Below are 18,450 nucleotides of genomic sequence, written 5' to 3'. Positions count from 1 at the left end.
CTTCAGAACTATCTATGTAGTATATATCTATGTAGTATTGCTTATAGTATATAAAACCATATATTTATATAATTATCTACTTGTAAAACTTTATTATAGTCAATCAATAAAAGTTATTCTTGTCCATAATTCTTGATTCTATATCTTTTTTCTTTTGTAAAATGAGGATAACAATATACATTCAACTAAATTTATAGATTGTCCTGAGGATCCAATGAGTTTCACTTTCTGCTCAGACCTCTTTGTGTACCTGTGCAACTATTATGCACACTGGAAAGTCAGCAGCATGGATTACAATAAAGGACCATGAAAAACACTGCAAGATTTAGGAAAACAGTACAAAAAATAGAGGAATTGATGGCTATGAAGAAACTATAAGCAAAGCAGAGAACTGATAAAGACTGCCTCTCAAGTCCTGGGATCACAGGGCTAGGAATGAATGTCAGATGAGCAGAATAATCAGGCAGACTTTGGAGAATGCGTGAGAAGAAAAGTGCCAAGAAATGTATAGTCTTTTCCAATAGACTATCAAGAGTAAAGATTCCTTATATTTTATTCAGTTAGAAAACAATGGAAAGTAGAAAATAATTGTATCTGATTTAATGCTATTGTTTAAATCTTATAAAAATTGAGCCAGGTCAAAGATTTAAAGGAAAATATGGATATTTCTATTTACAGAAAAAATTGTTGAGAATATAGACAGAATTAGTTAGGGTAACCAATTGGAGTAAAAAATAAAAATCAAAGGAAAACATGATAAATCTGTAGAGACAGGATCAGAATGAGGGAACAAAGAAAAGTCTGAACAAGAATAAAGGCACTGCCTCCAGGCATCTTAGAGCATGTAAGAAGAATGGAATAATAATAGCTCACATTTAGGTGGCATTTGAGGGATTTAAAAACAACTTTGCTTATGATAAAGTTAGGTAGCAGCAGTGCTGTAAACACAATGCTATAGATGCCAGCTTCTTAAATTGTGGTTTTGATTCCATATGTTGGGGTTGTGAAATTATGATTTATCAATAAATGTTTTGTGTATCTGTTTTATATACCTATATACTGGGGTCATGTAAAAATTTCTCTGGTGAAAAGGGGTCACAAGTGGAAAAAAGTTTGAGTCCTGCTATAGACCTTGCAAGTGAAACTCTAAGGCCTTCAGAGATTTGCCCATAGAAATAGAATTGGTAGGTGTCAAAGCTCACACTACAAATTGGTTGAAATGTGTGGTATAATTTCACAAAAGAGCAATAGTTTGATTGTTTTTAATTGTATTTTTTTCAATTAATAAGAATTCATTTGTTTTCTCTTCCCTACTCACAAATCAAAAGGAACATAAAAGACAAAACTCTTTTAACAAATATGCATTCAAGAAAAAAAAAAAAATCCACATGGTCTATGATTAAAATGAGAGTCTCATTATACATGTACTTTTATATCTGTTATAGCTCAGTGGATAGAGCACTGGGTCTGGAGTCAGGAAGAACTCAAGAACTCATTTCAAATTAAACCTCAGACACTATTAGCTCTATAACTTAGGGCAAAACATTTAACCTCTCCTTGCCTTAATCTACTGGAGAAAGAAATAACAAACGATTACCAGATCTTTGCTAAGAAAACTACACAGACAATGTTGCTGTGTTATGATCCAATGGATCTTGAAAGATTGGACATGACTGAACAACAGGGCTTAAGAGTATAAAAACATGACAATATTATATGCAAAGAAAATATAGAGTTGTATTTATATATCTACCTCAAGATCAGCAAGAGTCATAGGGAAGAGACCAGTATGTAGCAAATAGCAATATATGAGGAAAGGAACAGATATCATGGCTCAAAAAGTGAATATTATGATCAAATTTTGGAATAAAAAAGTGTTCTGAACCAGATGGCTCTGCTCTTTAATTCTACAAGACTTGAAAATTTGCTGAGCAAACATTTAGCCACTGTATTCAATATCAGATGCAAAAAGGAGAAATCATCAGGACACATGCATATGTGCAAAATAAAAAGTGTTAATAGTAGCACTAAAAAAAAAAAATGCAAAATTTTAGAATTCAGAGACCACTGCTACTTTTTAAATTTATTGCAAAATATTTGCAAGAATTCTGCTGCCCAAACTAGTAAGAACAGCAAAAAACACCATGAATATGCTTTCTTTAATACTTCAAAAAGAAAGAAAGAAAATATCACAAAAAAACAAAACTGAGTTCATAAGGGTGTTCACTGCCTACAAGCAAACTGATTGTAATCCTTTGGTTTCTTACAGATAATATTCATGAGAAGACAAAAAAAAATCACCAATCCTTTCAATTTATAGGTGGGGAAGCTGGGCCCAAAAGTTTAAAAAAGGCTTATCCAACATTGTTCAAGAAATTGAGTAAGTCATGAAATTTTAAGCAGATATCTTGACTTTAAATTTGTTATCCTTTACATTTCATTGTTGCTTTAGTAGAGGAGAGAGATATAAAAGAATTTTTTTTTTTTTTTTAAAGAAAGACTAACTGGTAAACCTAAAAAAAAAAAAAAAAAAAAAAAAAAGAAGCAGCAGCAGAAAGGACATTTATTATGTTTTAATATAGTAAGCACATTCAATAAGACAAACCATGAGTTTCTCTGAAATGCTGTCCAGACATATAAATATGTAAATATATACATGTGGTATATACAATAGCTTCGTAGAAATATAAATATTCATACTACTTTATTCAGCAATCTCATATTCAGTGAGTCAATGAGTAAGATATTAAAGTTATAACACATTTAAACAAACAAACTAACAAACAAACAAATAAGTACCTGTTCAGGTACCTTGAGGAATATAAAGAAATACTAGTAGACTTTAAGGAGTGTATAATTTCCTAAGGGAGAGAACAGGTACACAGAATGATAGCATAAAGCAAATATGCAATTGGAGGATCATAGTTTTATAACAATTTAGAGGAGAAAAAATGAGGGTCAATGTGTTATAGTAATTCAGAGGGAAAAAGATAACTCTCAGGTGGCAGGTCAAGAAAGTTTTCATGGTAGAGGAAGCATTTTGTATTGTGAGGATTATTCCCACTGACGATGGAGAAGAGAACAAAGGAAATAAATGAGCAAGGTCACAAAAGTGAAAAAGGAATGCTCAAGGAATACCAAATTACACAGTTGGACTGGATAAAAGGGTGTATATAGAGAAATAGTGAAACAAAACTTTAATTATTTGAAGTTATCTTATAATGCTAGACAGTTTGGAATTAGAATTAGCTTCCTTTTTCTTCTTTCTAACATATTGTGTATGAGCAAATGATGTCATTTTAAAAATTCTTCTTATACTATGAAAGAAGCAGTGCAATTAACTCAGAAGACATGGGCTTAAGCCCAAGCTCTACTACATTAGGTGGAGTCACTTCATCTATCTCTTTGGGACTCTATTTCCTTTTTTATAAAATGAGGTCATTTGATAGACTTTTTTTTTTTTTTTTTTGCTGAGGCAATTGGAGTTAAGTGATTAAGATCACACAGCTAGGAAGTGTTAGTGTCTGAAACCAGATTTGAACTTAGGTATTCCTGACCTCAGGATTGGTACTCTATTGTGATGTACTATTGAAAGTCACATTCAGCTGTAATTATCTGATTCCATGACCTACAAAATAAAAGATTTGCTCACATAAAATCTAAGAATTATTCTATAGTGTTCTTCTTTTCTAAAATATGATCATTCTCTGGGAGCAGGTTTCTTGGGGAAGTTTCTGGAGGCAGCCTTAGTTTCAGTTCAAAGTAATAATCACCTCAAATGCAGCCAGGGATTAAAGTACAATCCTTTATTGTTTCTTCCAAAACAGCCTGGTAAGCTTTCCTTGGTTCCAAGAACTCTTATTGTTTGTCCTTTCCCTCTGTAAGCTTCTGCCTCTAGCTCAACTCTGACTCCTGACTTCTCAATACCCTCAACTGACTCCTGCTTTCTCAATCTCTTCAAGTCTCCTGACTAAAGCTCTAAGATCTTATATATGATCTCTTAAAGGTGTGGACCCAAAAATTGACTCCTTCTCTGAGAGAGTGGGATTGTGGGAGGTGTAAACTTGGGAATCTCATACTGAATCCTAAAATCTCCCAAACTTGCGAACTAATGTGTGAGCTAATGTTTGTGAACTCTCAAAGGTGTAAACATAAGCATTGTTTTTACCAATTCTAGTGACTTAATATCTTGTAAGGATTCTAACATTGTTCCATTCCATTTCTTGCAAATGTAGAATATTGTAACTTTCTTGTTCTTGCTCTGTTCAGAGATAATTAGAAACTCTGCTAGAATTATTTAAAATGTGCTTTCTTGTATAAGCTAAAAAACTTACAGTGGAGGGTCAAAACCACCAATTGGATGTTTTTGGACATATTAAGAGGGAGGCCAGTTTGGAAAAATTTGCTAGAGAAGGAATTGGGAAGGAGAAGAAGAAAATTTAAGTTTGATCTGAGACAGAAGTTATCCTTAAAGTTGAGACTTTGCTTTTGCTGAGAATTCTTATTCCCCATTTTTTTTTTTTAATAAGAGAAATAAAATAGCGAAAAAAAAAAAAAAAATCCTGACCTGGAAATCTGCTGCAGCATTAACCCACAATGATTTAGACCAGGATTTTCTCTTTCTGAAGTTTGGTTTTCTCATCTGATAAAAGGGTGATTGGAGTATGAGATTCCTAAAATATTGTCAAAATTTGATGTTATTTTTATAATGCTTGATTCTGTAAAATAGTAAAATTATAAGACCCATTGATGGCAAAGCAAGACTAATTATTTGTGATAAAAAAAAAGACTGAAAATTAACACTTTCCAGAAATACAACTAGTTGATGTTCTACCCTTTTTCACCACATGACTATGAGCATCAAAGCTTGTTGGCTAAGACAGAAAGTACTACTTTATACTTTTCTGGGATCAATACCTTCTTCACCATGTCTTCCACCACACAAATATTTTGGTTACCACTGACATTTAACACTTTCATCCCTTGCTCTGATCACTTATAATTACCATTGCTACTAAGGCCCCATCTTCTGCTCTCTAAATCTTATGGTACAGAATTAGTTTTTACCTAGTACCTTTTTACTTTCCCAGCAATCTCCTGTTCCCTCTGGCACTGTTGTATTTATTTATTTTTATTGGGCCCCCTGATGTCCTCAGTTTTTTTAAGTTTAAATTATTGATTATTCTGGGACACTGATACATTGTTGGTGGAATTGTGAATACATCCAGCCATTCTGGAGAGCGATTTGGAACTATACTCAAAAAGTTATCAAACTGTGCATAGCTTTGATCCAGCAGTGTTACTCTTAGGCTTATATCCCAAAGAAATCTTAAAGAAGGGAAAGGGACCTATATGTGCAAGCGTGTTTGTGGCAGTCCTCTTTGCAGTGGTCAGAAACTGGAAACTGAATGGATGTCCATCAATTGGAGAATGGCTGAATAAACTGTGGTATATGAATGTTATGAAATATTATTGTTCTGTAAGAAATTACCATCAGGATTATTTCAGAAAGGCCTGGAGAGACTTAGACAAACTGATGCTGAGTGGAATAAGTAGGACCAGGAGATCATTATATACTTCAACAACAATACTATATGATGAGCAATTCTGAGGGACATGGCCCTCTTCAACAATGTGATGAACCAAATCAGTTCCAATAGACCAGTAATGAATTGAACCAGCTACACCTAGTGAAAGAACTCTGGGAGATGAGATAGAATTTCCAATCCCTCTAGTTTTATCTGCCTGCATTTTTGATTTCCTTTACTGGTTAATTGTACACTATTTCAAGGTTTGATTCTTTTCTGTATAGCAAAATAATTGTATAGACATATATACATATATTGTATTTAACATATACTTTAACATATTTAACAAGTATTGGTCAACCTGCCATCCGGGGGAGTGGGTGGGGGGAAGGAGGGGGAAAATTGGAAATAAACGGTTTTGCAGTGGTCAATGCTGAAAAATTACCCATGCATATGTCTTGTAAATAAATAGCTATAATAATAAAAGAGAGAGAGAGAGAGAGAGAGAGAGAGAGAGAGAGTCAGTGGAAGGAAGTAAAAAGGAATATTGGTTTTTTAACATAATCTTTACATCTAGATATATTCACAGATATATCTTCTTTCCTCAGAAATCAATTCCTTGTAACAAAAAAATGAAAGAAAAAGAAGGGAAGAGGAAAGCATTTCCACAATGTAAGCAAAATGTTCAACTGAGTCTGATAATATGCTGTATTCTATACCCAAAGTTCTCCATTTCACCAAAGAAAAGTGGTACATTTTTCCATCTATTCTCTGGAGCCAATTCTAAACATTAAAATTATATAGAATTCAGTTTTTTTTTTTAATTTAACTTTTATTGTTGTAATCATTTTGTATATTTTTCCTAGTTTGCAAGCTTTATTCTACTTTTAAGTAATGTCTTATACTTTTCTGCATCCTTAATATCTGTTATATAATATCTTACTGCCTAAAATATTACAAATCTTTACAATAATTTTATCTATTGTCTATGGACATTATCATCTTTTCTATACTTTGCTGCAAAAATAAATACTTCAAATAATAATTGGATGGCTTTTTATCTTTGAATTGTTTAGGATGTATGTCTAATAGTGGGATATCTGGATCGAAGAATATAGCCTTTTAAATTACATTTTAGCACAATTAAAATTATTTTCCAGAACACTTAGAACAATTCATAGCTGTTAACTGTGTACTAATCTACCTTTCTATGTACAACCTAATCAACCTTGACTATTCTCCATCTTTTGTTATTTTTAATATTTTACTGAATTTGAAGTAAAACCACAGATTTTTGCTCCATTATTAGTGATTCAGGTTTTTCCCCCCATGATTGATAAGGATTCTGCCCCTTGTAATACCTATGACAACTATTTGATTTGGTTTTCTTCTCTTTTTTAATGGTAGCATCTTCAATATTTAGGTAACATCCATTTGGAGCTGTTTATGGCATATAGTGCAAACTATTAGTTCAAACATAATTTCTGCCAACCATTTTCCAATTTTTTTCCCAGAAGTCCTTATCAAATACAAAATTCCTTCCTGAATAATTTATATCATTAGTTTTAACAAACATATTTCCATGTAGTATCAATTAACAGATTTTCCTATCAAATTATTTCCTTTTTATAGTCTTTCTACCTTTAGATGTTTACAAAAACCTGGGGATCTCCAAGAGTTACCTTCTTGTGCCTTGAGAATGTCTTCATTACTAGTCATTTCTACCATGGCCCATGATACATTGGGAATGGGTAGATATGTATATTTAAATAGTCCATCCATCACCATTACATTTGGGGGAGGGGGCTTTGCTCTATTTAAAAAAAAAGTTTTTTGGAAAAAAAAATTATCCCAAGGGCAGAGCCAAGATGGCGGAGAAGGCACATATGACTTTCTAAGCTCCTCTCATTCCCCTCATAACCAACTATTTAATTCAGACTCAAAAATAGCTCTTCACTGCTTAAATTCATGAAGATTAGAAGCATTACAAATTACCAGCCAATGTCAATCTAGAAAATTGCCAGGAAAGGTTTGTCCTGAGGGGCTAGGAACAGACTAGCACAGGCAGCGAGAGACTAGCGTCCTGAGCAGACCTGGGGCAGGGGTGATCTCTGTGGCTAGAGAAGTTATAGAGACGACTCTGCTATAGGCTGACTGCTCTGCCTTGACTACAAAGCAGTAAACCGGCAGAGGAATTAAAGCCTAAAACAGAGGGTACTCTAAAAAAATGGCAGAACCTAACAAGATCTGGCTGTAACCACTCAAACCCGGAATTGACTCAGGCAGACTGTAACACAGCCATATCCTGCAGTTTGGGGCTTTTGAGGGGGCATTTACAAATCTGCAGGCAGAGGGGCACAGTCTGGGCAGCCTCTAATCGGGACAGTGAGGGGCTCAGCCTGGGGCAATAGAACTTCTCCAGCAGACTGTGTTTCCCAGGCAGACACTTCCAGTCTCTGAAAATCCATTCACCGCTCAACTGCTAATACCCACAGCCCCAGGGTGGGCTTTGGCTTGGGTTAGTGAAACTCTCACTGCTCAGCCTCTAGCCCCAGTCTTTATCTCACACAGTGGGGGTTCTATACAGGGCACTTTCCCAGCTCAGCCCTGCAGGCCTGAGTTACTCCCGGGTGGGGAACTCTTTCCCAGAGCACTCCAGTACCTGGCTGCTTTTTGTAGCTGGCTGGCAGGACAGCTACTCATCCATACACCTTTCACTGCTCTGCAGAGGAAGCTGGTAACCTCCTGGCTCTGAAGGCACACCTACAAGTTTTAACAAAATGAGTAAAAAAATCAAAAGAATGATTGATAGTTTCTATAGAGAAAGAGAACAGCTTTTCAACCCTGAAGAGACGAATAGCAGACAGTCTCCAGACAATTGTTGGTCCCCAATAAAAAAGACTCTCCCAGGAGAGACTATTAAAAACCTTAAAAGAGAACTAGAAGAAAAATGGGGAAAGGAAAGAGAAGCTGTGCAAGAGAGTACAGAAAAGGCATATAACTCACTAAAAGAAAAATTTGATAAAGTGGAAAAAGTGATATGTGAATTGGAAAAAGTAAAAAACTCCCAAGAAGTGCAGGGAAACAGAATTTGTGAATTGGAAAAAGAAAATAACTCACTAAAAAAAAAAAAAATAGTGAAATGGAAAAAAATTCCATGAGCAAAACAACTCAATTGGACATATACAAAAAGAAGTAAAAAAAGCTAAGGAAGAAAATAACTCACTAAAAATCACAACTGAACAAATAGAAATGACTATTCATTGAGAAATCAAGGATCAATCAAAACAAAACAAAAAAATAATAATAATAATAAAAATAAAGATTAGAAAAAAAAGTCAAATATTTACTTGGAAAAACAACAGACCTGGAAAATAGATCTAGGAGAGATAACCTGAGGATTATTGGACTACCCAAAAATTATGATGAAAAAAGGAGCTAGATACTATTTTACAGGAAATCATCAAAGAGAACTGCCCAGAAGTAATAGAATCAGAAGATAAAATAGGTGTTGAAAGAATTCATCGAACACTTTCTGAAAAAGACCATAAAATAAAGACTCCGAGGAATATGGTGGCCAAACTTCAGAATTTATAGACTAAAGAAAAAATTTTGTAGGCACCCAGGAAAAAACAGTTCAAATACCAAGGTGCCACAATAAAGGTCACGCCAAGATCTGGCTGCCTCAACATTAAAGGATCGAAGGGCATGGAATTAGATATTCTAAAAGGCAAAAGAGCTTGGCATGCAACCAAAAATAAACTACCCAGCTAAGCTAAGTATTTGTTTCCATGGAAGAAGATGGACATTTAATGAAACAGAGGAATTTCATTAGTTTCTAAGGAAAAAAAAAAAAACAGACAAACAAAAAATTTGATCTCCAACAACAGGACTCAAGAGAAGTAGAAAAAGGTAAAAGGAACTCTAGAGAACTGTATTTCTGTTGCGGATATACATAAAAACCATATGTATAATTTGATTTTACTGATATAACATAAAAAAGGGAAATAGAAATGGAAAGGGGATAGTGTCATAAAAAGGGAAAAGGAGAGATTTAGGGAAACTACATGTGACGGTAAGGCAAAGGAAGCCTATCATATCTGAGGGAACTTAGAGAGGGGGAGTAACATTGTGTGAGTCCTACTCTCATCAGAGTTGGCTCAAAGAGGAAATAATTTACATATTTGTTTTACAGAATATCTTCTCTCACTTCATTAAAAAGTGAGAGAGGAAAAGGGAAAAGGAAAAAGAGTAATAAGGGAAGGGTACAAGAAAGGGGAAGGGATTCAAAGGGAGGAGGAAGGGATACTAAAGAGGGAAAGCTGTGTGATGCAAGTGGGACCAATAAGTTTAATACAAGGGAAGAAGGGAAGGAGGACAAGAAAAAGAAAAGTAAAATCTGGGGAAATTAGGATGGAAGGAAATACAGAATTAATAATTTTGACCACAAATGTGAATGGGATGAACTCTCCCATGAAGAGGAGGCAGATAGCAGACTGGATCAAAAGTCAGAACCCTACAATATATTGTTTACAGGAAACACGTTTAAAACAGGGAGATACATACAGAGTAAAGTTAAAAGGCTGGAGCAGAATCTATTATGCTTCAGGTGAAGTCAAAAAAGTAGGGGTAGCCATCTTTATCTCAGATCAAGCAAAAGCAAAATTTGATCTAATTAAAAGAGATAAGGAAGGAAACTATATTTTGCTAAAGGGTACTATAGACAATGAAGCAATATCATTATTAAACATGTATGCAACAAGTGGTATAGCATTTAACTTCCTTAAAGAGAAGCGAAGAGAGTTGTGAGAAGAAATAGACAGCAAAACTATAATGGTGGGTGATCTCAATCTTGCACTCTCAGATTTAGATAAATTAAATCACAAAATAAATAAGAAATAAATTAAAGAGGTAAATAGAATATTTGAAAAATTAGATATGACAGATCTCTGGAGAAAACTGAATGGTGACAGAAAGGATTATATTTTCTTCTCAGCAGTTCATGGAACCTACACAAAAATTGACCACATATTAGGAAATAAAGACCTCAAATTAAATGCAGGGAGGCAGAAATAGTAAATGCTTTCTTTTCAGATCACAGTGCAATAAAAACTACATTCAACAAAAAGTTAGGTATAAACAGACTAAAAAGTAATTGGAAACTAAATAATCTCATCTTAAAGAATGATTGGGTGAAACAGCAAATTATACACACAATTAATAATTTCACTCAGGATAATGACAACAGTGAGACATCATACCAAAATTTATAGGATGAAGCCAAAGCAGTAATAAGGGGAAATTTTATATCCTTAGAGGCTTACTTGAATAAAATAGAGAAAGAGAAGATTAATGAATTGGGCCTGCAACTTAAAAAGCTAGAAAAAGACCAAATTAAAAATCCCCAATCATTTACTAAACTTGAAATTCTAAAATTAAAAGGAGAAATTAATAATATAGAAAGTAAAAAAAAACCAAAAAAACAAAAAACTATTGAACTAATAAATAAACCTAAGAGTTAGTTTTATGAAAAAAACAATAAAATTGATAAACCTTTGGTAAATCTGATTAGAAAAAGGAGAGAGGAAAATCAAATTAGTAGTCTTAAAAATGAAAAGGGAGAACTTTCCACCAATGAAGAGGAAATTAAAGAAATAATAAGGGGTTACTTCGCCCAACTTTATGCCAATAAAGTTGATAATCTAAGCAAAATGGATGACTACCTCCAAAAATATAGGTTTCCCATATTATCAGAGGAGAAAGTAAATTGCTTAAATGGTCCCATTTCAGAAAAAGAAATAGAACAAGCTGTAGTGATTTTCTTCTTTTAAAATAATATAATATAAGATGGTTCTCTCTGGGAGAAAGCAGGTTTCTTGGGGAGGTTTTCTGGAGGCAGCCTTAGTTGCAGTTGAAAGTAATAATCACCCAAAATGCAGCCAGGTGATAAAAGTTTAGATCTTTTATTATCTCCAATATAGCCCGGTTAGCTTAGAGGCCTCTGTGTGGTTCCAAGAGCTCCCTCCGAATGTCTCCAAATCCAAAGATTTGTCCTTCAGTCCTCTAGCCAGGTAAGTGGAAAATTGAATGGACCTCTCTTCCCTCGAAGAGAGGGCTTCTGGCTCTCAATCTCCAATATAGCCCAGTTAGCTTTTCTTAGAGGCCTCTCTCTCTCCTTCATTCTAAGAGCTCTTGCAGCTTTGTCCTTTGCTTCTGCCTCTGCTTTCTTCAGCCTCCAGAGCCAGCACCAAGTTGAATCTGTCTTGCCTCTGAGAGAGGGCTTCTGGCTCTCAATCTCCCAGAGTGCTCCTCTCCAACCCCAGTCAATGTTCCAAAGTAAAACTCCTCACTCAGAGAGGGCTTCTGGGTGAATTCACTTGACGCTTCCCTCTTAATCTAAATTCAGCTGAACTCCCTCAAAGTAACTAACTAACCCGAAGCTGAGTCTCTTTATATATGATTTCCCAAAGGTTGATTCCTACTTCTGGAGGCACACTTAAGGGAGGTGTGAATTCACAAAGTTACAAAGTTTACTTTATGAATCTCCCATACTTATGAACTCCAATGAGTAAAGGTGTGAACACAAGAATTGTATCAATTAGTTCTACTTAGTACCTTGTTTCTTCTGTCCCATAACATCTCCTTATAGGATTAGATCAATCATACTGAACCATGCTAAATTAGATAATTATTGTCTATCATCTCTAATGACTCAAAGTTTGTAAAGATCCCAACAACAAGCTAATAATCAACTCCCTAAAAACAATCCCCAGGACCAGATGAATTTACATGTGAATTCTACCAAACATTCAAAGAACAATTAGCCCCAATGCTTTATAAACTATTTGAAAAAAATAAGGAATGAAGGAGTCCTACCAAATTCCTTTTGTGACACAATCATGGTACTGATACCTAAACCAGGTAGGTTGAAAACAGAGAAAGAAAATTATAGACCAATCTCCTTAATGAATATTGATGCTAAAATCTTAAATAAGATATTAGCAAAAAGACTATAGAAAATCACCCCCAGGATAATGCACCACAATCAAGTAGGATTTAAACCAGAAATGCAGGGCTGGTTCAATATTAGGAAAACTATCAGTATAATTGGCCATATTAATAATCAAATTAACAAAAATCATATGATCATCTCAATAGATGCAGACAAAGCATTTGATAAAATACAACATCCATTTCTATTAAAAACTCTTGAGAGTATAGGAATAAATGGACTTTTCCTTAAAATAATCAGGAGCATCTATTTAAAACCAGCAGTAAGCATCATATGTAACAAGAACAGACTGCAAACATTCCCAATAAGATGAGGAGTAAAACAAGGTTGCCCACTTTCACTGTTACTATTTAATATTGTATTAGAAATGCTAGCTTTGGCAATAAGAGTTGAGAAAGAGATTAAAGGAATAAGAATAGGCAATGAGGAAACCAAATTATCACTCTTTGCTTATGATATGATGGTATACTTAGAGAACCACAGACACTCTACTAAAAAGTTATTAGAAACAATCCACACCTTTAGCAAAGATGCAGGATACAAAATAAACCCACATAAGTCATAAGCATTCTTATATATCACTAACAAAAATGAAAGAGAAATTCCATTTAAAGTAACTACTGATTGTATAAAATATTTAGGAATCTATCTGCCAAGGGAAAATCAGAAACTTTATGTACAAAACTACAAAACACTTTCCACACAAATTAAGTCTGAGCTAACCAACTGGAAAAATATTAAGTGCTCTTGGATTGGGCAAGCAAATATAATAAAGATGACAATACTATCTAAACTAATCTATTTATTTAGCGCTATACCAATCAGAATCCCAAAAAACTATTTTGATTACCTAGTTCATATGGAAAAACAAAAGGTCAAGAATTTCAAGGGAATTAATGAAAAAAAAAATCAAATGAAGGTGGCCTAGCTATACCAGATCTAAAATTATATTATAATGCAGCAGTTACTAAAACCATCTGGTATGGGCTAAGAAACAAACTAGTTGATCAAAGGAATAGGTTAGGTTCAAAAGACAAAACAACCAGTAACTTTAATAATCTAGTGTTTGACAAACCCAAAGACCCCAGTTTTGGGGATAAGAATGCATTATTTGACAAAAATTGCTGGGAAATTTCGAAATTAGTATGGCAGAAACTAGGCATTGACTCACACTTAACACCATACACCAAAATAAGGTCAAAATGGGTTCATGATCTAGGCATAAAGAATGAGATTATAAATAAATTGGAAGAGCATAGGATAGTTTACCTATCCTATAATAGGTGAGGTATGACTCAGATGACTGAGAGGTAAACTACTCAGACCTGTGGAAGAGGAAGGAATTTATGACCAAAGAAGAACTAGACATTACTATTGACCACAAAATAGAAAATTTTGATTAAATCAATTGAAAAGTTTTTCTACAAACAAAACTAATGCAGACAAGATTAGAAGGGAAACAAACTGAGAAAACATTTTTTACAGTCAGAGGTTCTGATAAAGAATTCATTTCCAAAATATATAGAGAATTGACTCTAATTTATAAGAAATCAAGCCATTCTTCAATTGATAAATGGTCAAAGGATATGAACAGACAATTCTCAGATGAAGAAATTGAAACTATTTCTAGCCATATTAAAAGATGCTCCAAGTCATTATTAATCAGAGAAATGCAAATTAAGACAACTCTGAGATACCACTACACACCTGTCAGATTGGCTAGAGTGACAGGGAAAGATAATGCGGAATCTTGGAGGGGATGTGGGAGAACTAGGATACTGATACATTGTTGGTGGAATTGTGAACACATCCAGCCATTCTGGAGAGCAATGTGGAACTATGCTCAAAAAGTTATCAAACTGTGCATATCCTTTGATCCAGCAGTGTTTCTACTGGGCTTATACCCCAAAGAGCTACTAAAGAAGGGACAAGGACCTGTATGTGCCAAAATGTTTGTGGCAGCCCTGTTTGTAGTGGTTAGAAGCTGGAAAATGAATAGATGCCCATCAATTGGAGAATGGATGAGTAAATTGTGGTATATGAATGTTATAGAATATTATTGTTCCGTAAGAAATGACTGAATACAGAGAGGACTGGTGAGACTTACATGAACTGATGTTAAGTGAAATGAGCAGAACCAGGAGATCATTATATACCTCAAAAATGATACTGTATAAAGATGTATTCTGATGGAAGTGGATCTCTTCGATAAAGAGATATAATTCAGTTTCAATTGATCAAGGATGGACAGAAGCAGTTATACCCAAAGAAAGAACACTGGGAAATGAATATAAACTGCTTGCATTTTTGTTTTTCTTCCTGGGTGATTTATACCTTCTGAATCCAATTCTCCCTGTGTAACAAGAGAACTGTTCGGTTCTGCACACATATATTGTATCTAGGATATAATGTATCCTATTTAACATGTATAGTACTGCTTGTTATCTGGGGGAGGGGGTGGCGGGAGGGAGGGGGAAAATCAGAACAGAATTGAGTGCAAGGGATAATGTTGTAAAAAATTACCCTGACATGGGTTCTGTCAATAATAAGTTATTTTAAAAAAATTTTTAAAAAGTGAAAAAAAATTATCAAACAAAATCCACCTTCTCATCTTTTACTCTATTCTTTTCTATCTATCCCTGTATTGAGATTGTGGGAAATATAACAACAACAAAAATAAATCAAGTAGAGTTAATAAAAAAATTCCATATTTTCTATGTCCAAAAAATAAAAATATCTCATTTTATATTCTAATTCCTTTATCTCTGTGTCAGAGGGAGTATAGCATGTTTAATTATTAGTCTTCTGGAATTCCTATTAGTCATGTATTGACAAGAGTTCACCATATTAGTATTCCATCTTCTTCCACATCATCTTAGTTGTCTACTTCTGCACATTCACAAAGACTTCTCACTTAAATTATGTCAATAAATTTCTTTTTTGTCCCACCAGATTCTACTTTCTTGCCTCTATAAGGCAAGAAATCTTGCCTTCCAGAATCTTCCAAAAATAATCTTTCTAAGACATGAATCTGGCCATGTTGTTCTGGTATTCACGAATCTTCCAAAGTTCTCTACACTCTTTAGGATAAAATTCAAGCTCCTCACCCAGATATAAGGTTTTCAGTAATTCACCTCTCAAGATAAATTTCTTATTATTCCAAAGAATGTATATTCCAACCAAACAATTACTAATGTCTTTCTGCTTACATTTGGTATTACATTTCTCACTTAAATTGCACTACCTCCTTACCATTGCCTCACAGGATACTCTAATGTTCAGCTCAGTTGTTGACTTCTCTTTAAAGCTTTTTATGCTCTCTGCACTTGAATATAAGCATTTTATTCATGTCTTTGTAGCTTCGATTCTGGGCACGTCATAATTGTTTAATCAATGTTGATTTGTTTTCTTATCCTTACTGCTGTAGATTCTTTCTCTTCAACTTGCCATGAATTTATTTATTAGTTAATGGGGTAATTTTTCGCTTTCTGAACAGGAATATCATTTTTGCTTTTGAATCTTAGTATCCAACATAATATCTTGCCCCTATAAGGTCATCAATTTAATATTCACTGCATCAAATTTAAATAAATCTAATTAATCTTAAATGATTTTGTGATACAATTGTATTGATGGAGCATCATATATATATATATACATATATATATATATTTGCATTTTTTCATTTGCTTCATTTTATGGCAAACTTATCTAATGATACACTTGACACTTGATTTGAAAATTTTCCTTTATCTTTTTCCTGGCCCCTGGCCTGACTTTGAGAAACTATAAGTTTAAACCAGTCATTTGACCTTTACTCCTGGTGACCCTCAACCCAGAAAACAAGAAACTGATATTCAATTCATTGAATGCCTAAGAAAATTTTGGAAGAGAATTCTAAACATGAAAGTCTATATGTGTCATCATTTTAAAACTAAAATATATAAGGAAAATAAAATATAGAAAGTGGAAATATTTTGAAATCATGTCTCTACTAAGAAGATACAAAGCATTTTTATTTGCATAATTATTTAAGTCATTCTAAATATCTGGCTTCTATCATGGATATAAACTCGATAGATCTTGAATGAACAGATTATGCCCTATATGAGATTACTTAGAATCTACTGAAAGTTTAGAGCTCCCTTGACTGATCTATTCTTGTTATATATGAAGAAGTCATCATTTAATCCATGAAAAGCAAGGCCAAAGTCAACATAGTTTGAGGACTTGCAAGGTCTTCTATTATATATAGAACAGAATCTGGTCTTTATAGAAGTCTTAATTTGGAAAGTAAGTCTGAAAGAATAAGTTGATTAAAAAAATTTACCACAAGAAAGAATAACACAATGCTAAGATTATATAAACCCAGAATAGGAGATTAAATCTATATTATTTATAAGCAAATCCTAAAAGAAAAAGTTAGACAACAAACTTAACTAGAATTCCTGGAAGATATGAAGAAAGGAATTTTTTAATGAGCTAAAAATAATATTATAAATGAAATAAGAATGCTAGGAAAGAGAAAAGGAAAAAAAAATTAGATTATTAGAGGAAAGACTTGGAGGAAGATTATCAGCTTTACCCAAAAGATGCAAAACCTTGTCCAAGTACCAAAATACTTGAAAATTAGAATGGAGAAATAAAAAGAAGATGGTATTTCAGAAGCATGAAGCACATACCAGCTCTTTAAAAAAAAAACTGCTGCAGCAAAGATTTAAGAAAAATTTCAGATCGAGTACTTTGAGAAATTGAAGAAGCTACAATGCTATTTTTCCAATCTATGATCACAAATTCAACTTACAAATAACCAAGTCAAGAATTCTAGAATTTAAGAAAATTTAAGAAAAGAAAATCTATAAAGATTCAGTGCCCAACATCCCAAGGTAGGCCAGCAAAATAAGAATGGTCAGAGCTGATAAAATATTTGGTGTCAGCTCCAGATTAAGGCCAGTGGTTTAGTGTCTTACAGAAAGAACTAGAATAAGAATGTGATATAGCTCTAAAATAGATCAATAGTGAGGAAGTATCTTGAACTGATTTTAGACTAACCTTCCTTAGTGTGGGATCTCCAAGAGAAGATGAGTCTAGACTCAATGCTAAGACTTCTGAACAAAGGTTTCTGGAAGTATTAGATAGTCTTCAGTCTAGGATAACAGTAGCAGGTTTTAGTGATAGAGTTCTAGGGAGTCAATCCCTAGTGCTCTCAGCTAAGCCAGCAATGCTGATTTGTTCAGAGCAGATCCTTTCAAGAATTTGTGAATATCTCCAAATAAGTCTAAGAATGAATAAAGGAATAGCTGGATGGCTCAGTGGATATAAACTAGCTCTGAAGTCAAATCTAGCCTCAGAAACTTGATGTTTACACCTGGATGATTCTGAGCAAATCACTTAAAGCCAATTGATTTGGGATGGTATGTAGAGGGGGAATTAGAGGGAGCACAAGAATGAGTCAAATGAAAAACTATTAGGATTCCAGGGATACCTAAGAAACAAATTAAAAAAGAAAACCAAAATAAGCAAAACTTCAAACAACAAAAAATAAATAAATTTAAGTCAGAGAGGAAAGGATTTTCTAAAAGACTATTAAAAATGGGAAAAAAAATTGAGAGCTAAAAAGGAGAGACTTAAAAAGAAAATTACAACTTATCAAAACTGTGCAAAATGTACTCAATTAATACATTTCTCGAACGTTTCAATGAAATAGAAATTAATTACCCTAAAAATGTTTCTAAAAGTCATGATATTTTAAAAGGAGAAAATTTAAGTTTCTCATACAAAAAGAGCAACCTGAAAAACCACTCAAGAATAGATAGTTTAATAAACTTTTGATTAATTGAAACATCCAAAACCTCTAACATCCCCTCTAACAGAAAGAGAGAGAGAGAGAGAGAGAGAGAGAGAGAGAGA

The sequence above is a fragment of the Antechinus flavipes genome, chromosome 5, assembly GCF_016432865.1.
Source record: "Antechinus flavipes isolate AdamAnt ecotype Samford, QLD, Australia chromosome 5, AdamAnt_v2, whole genome shotgun sequence".
Lineage (NCBI taxonomy): Eukaryota > Metazoa > Chordata > Mammalia > Dasyuromorphia > Dasyuridae > Antechinus > Antechinus flavipes.
This window is presented reverse-complemented; position numbering follows the sequence as displayed.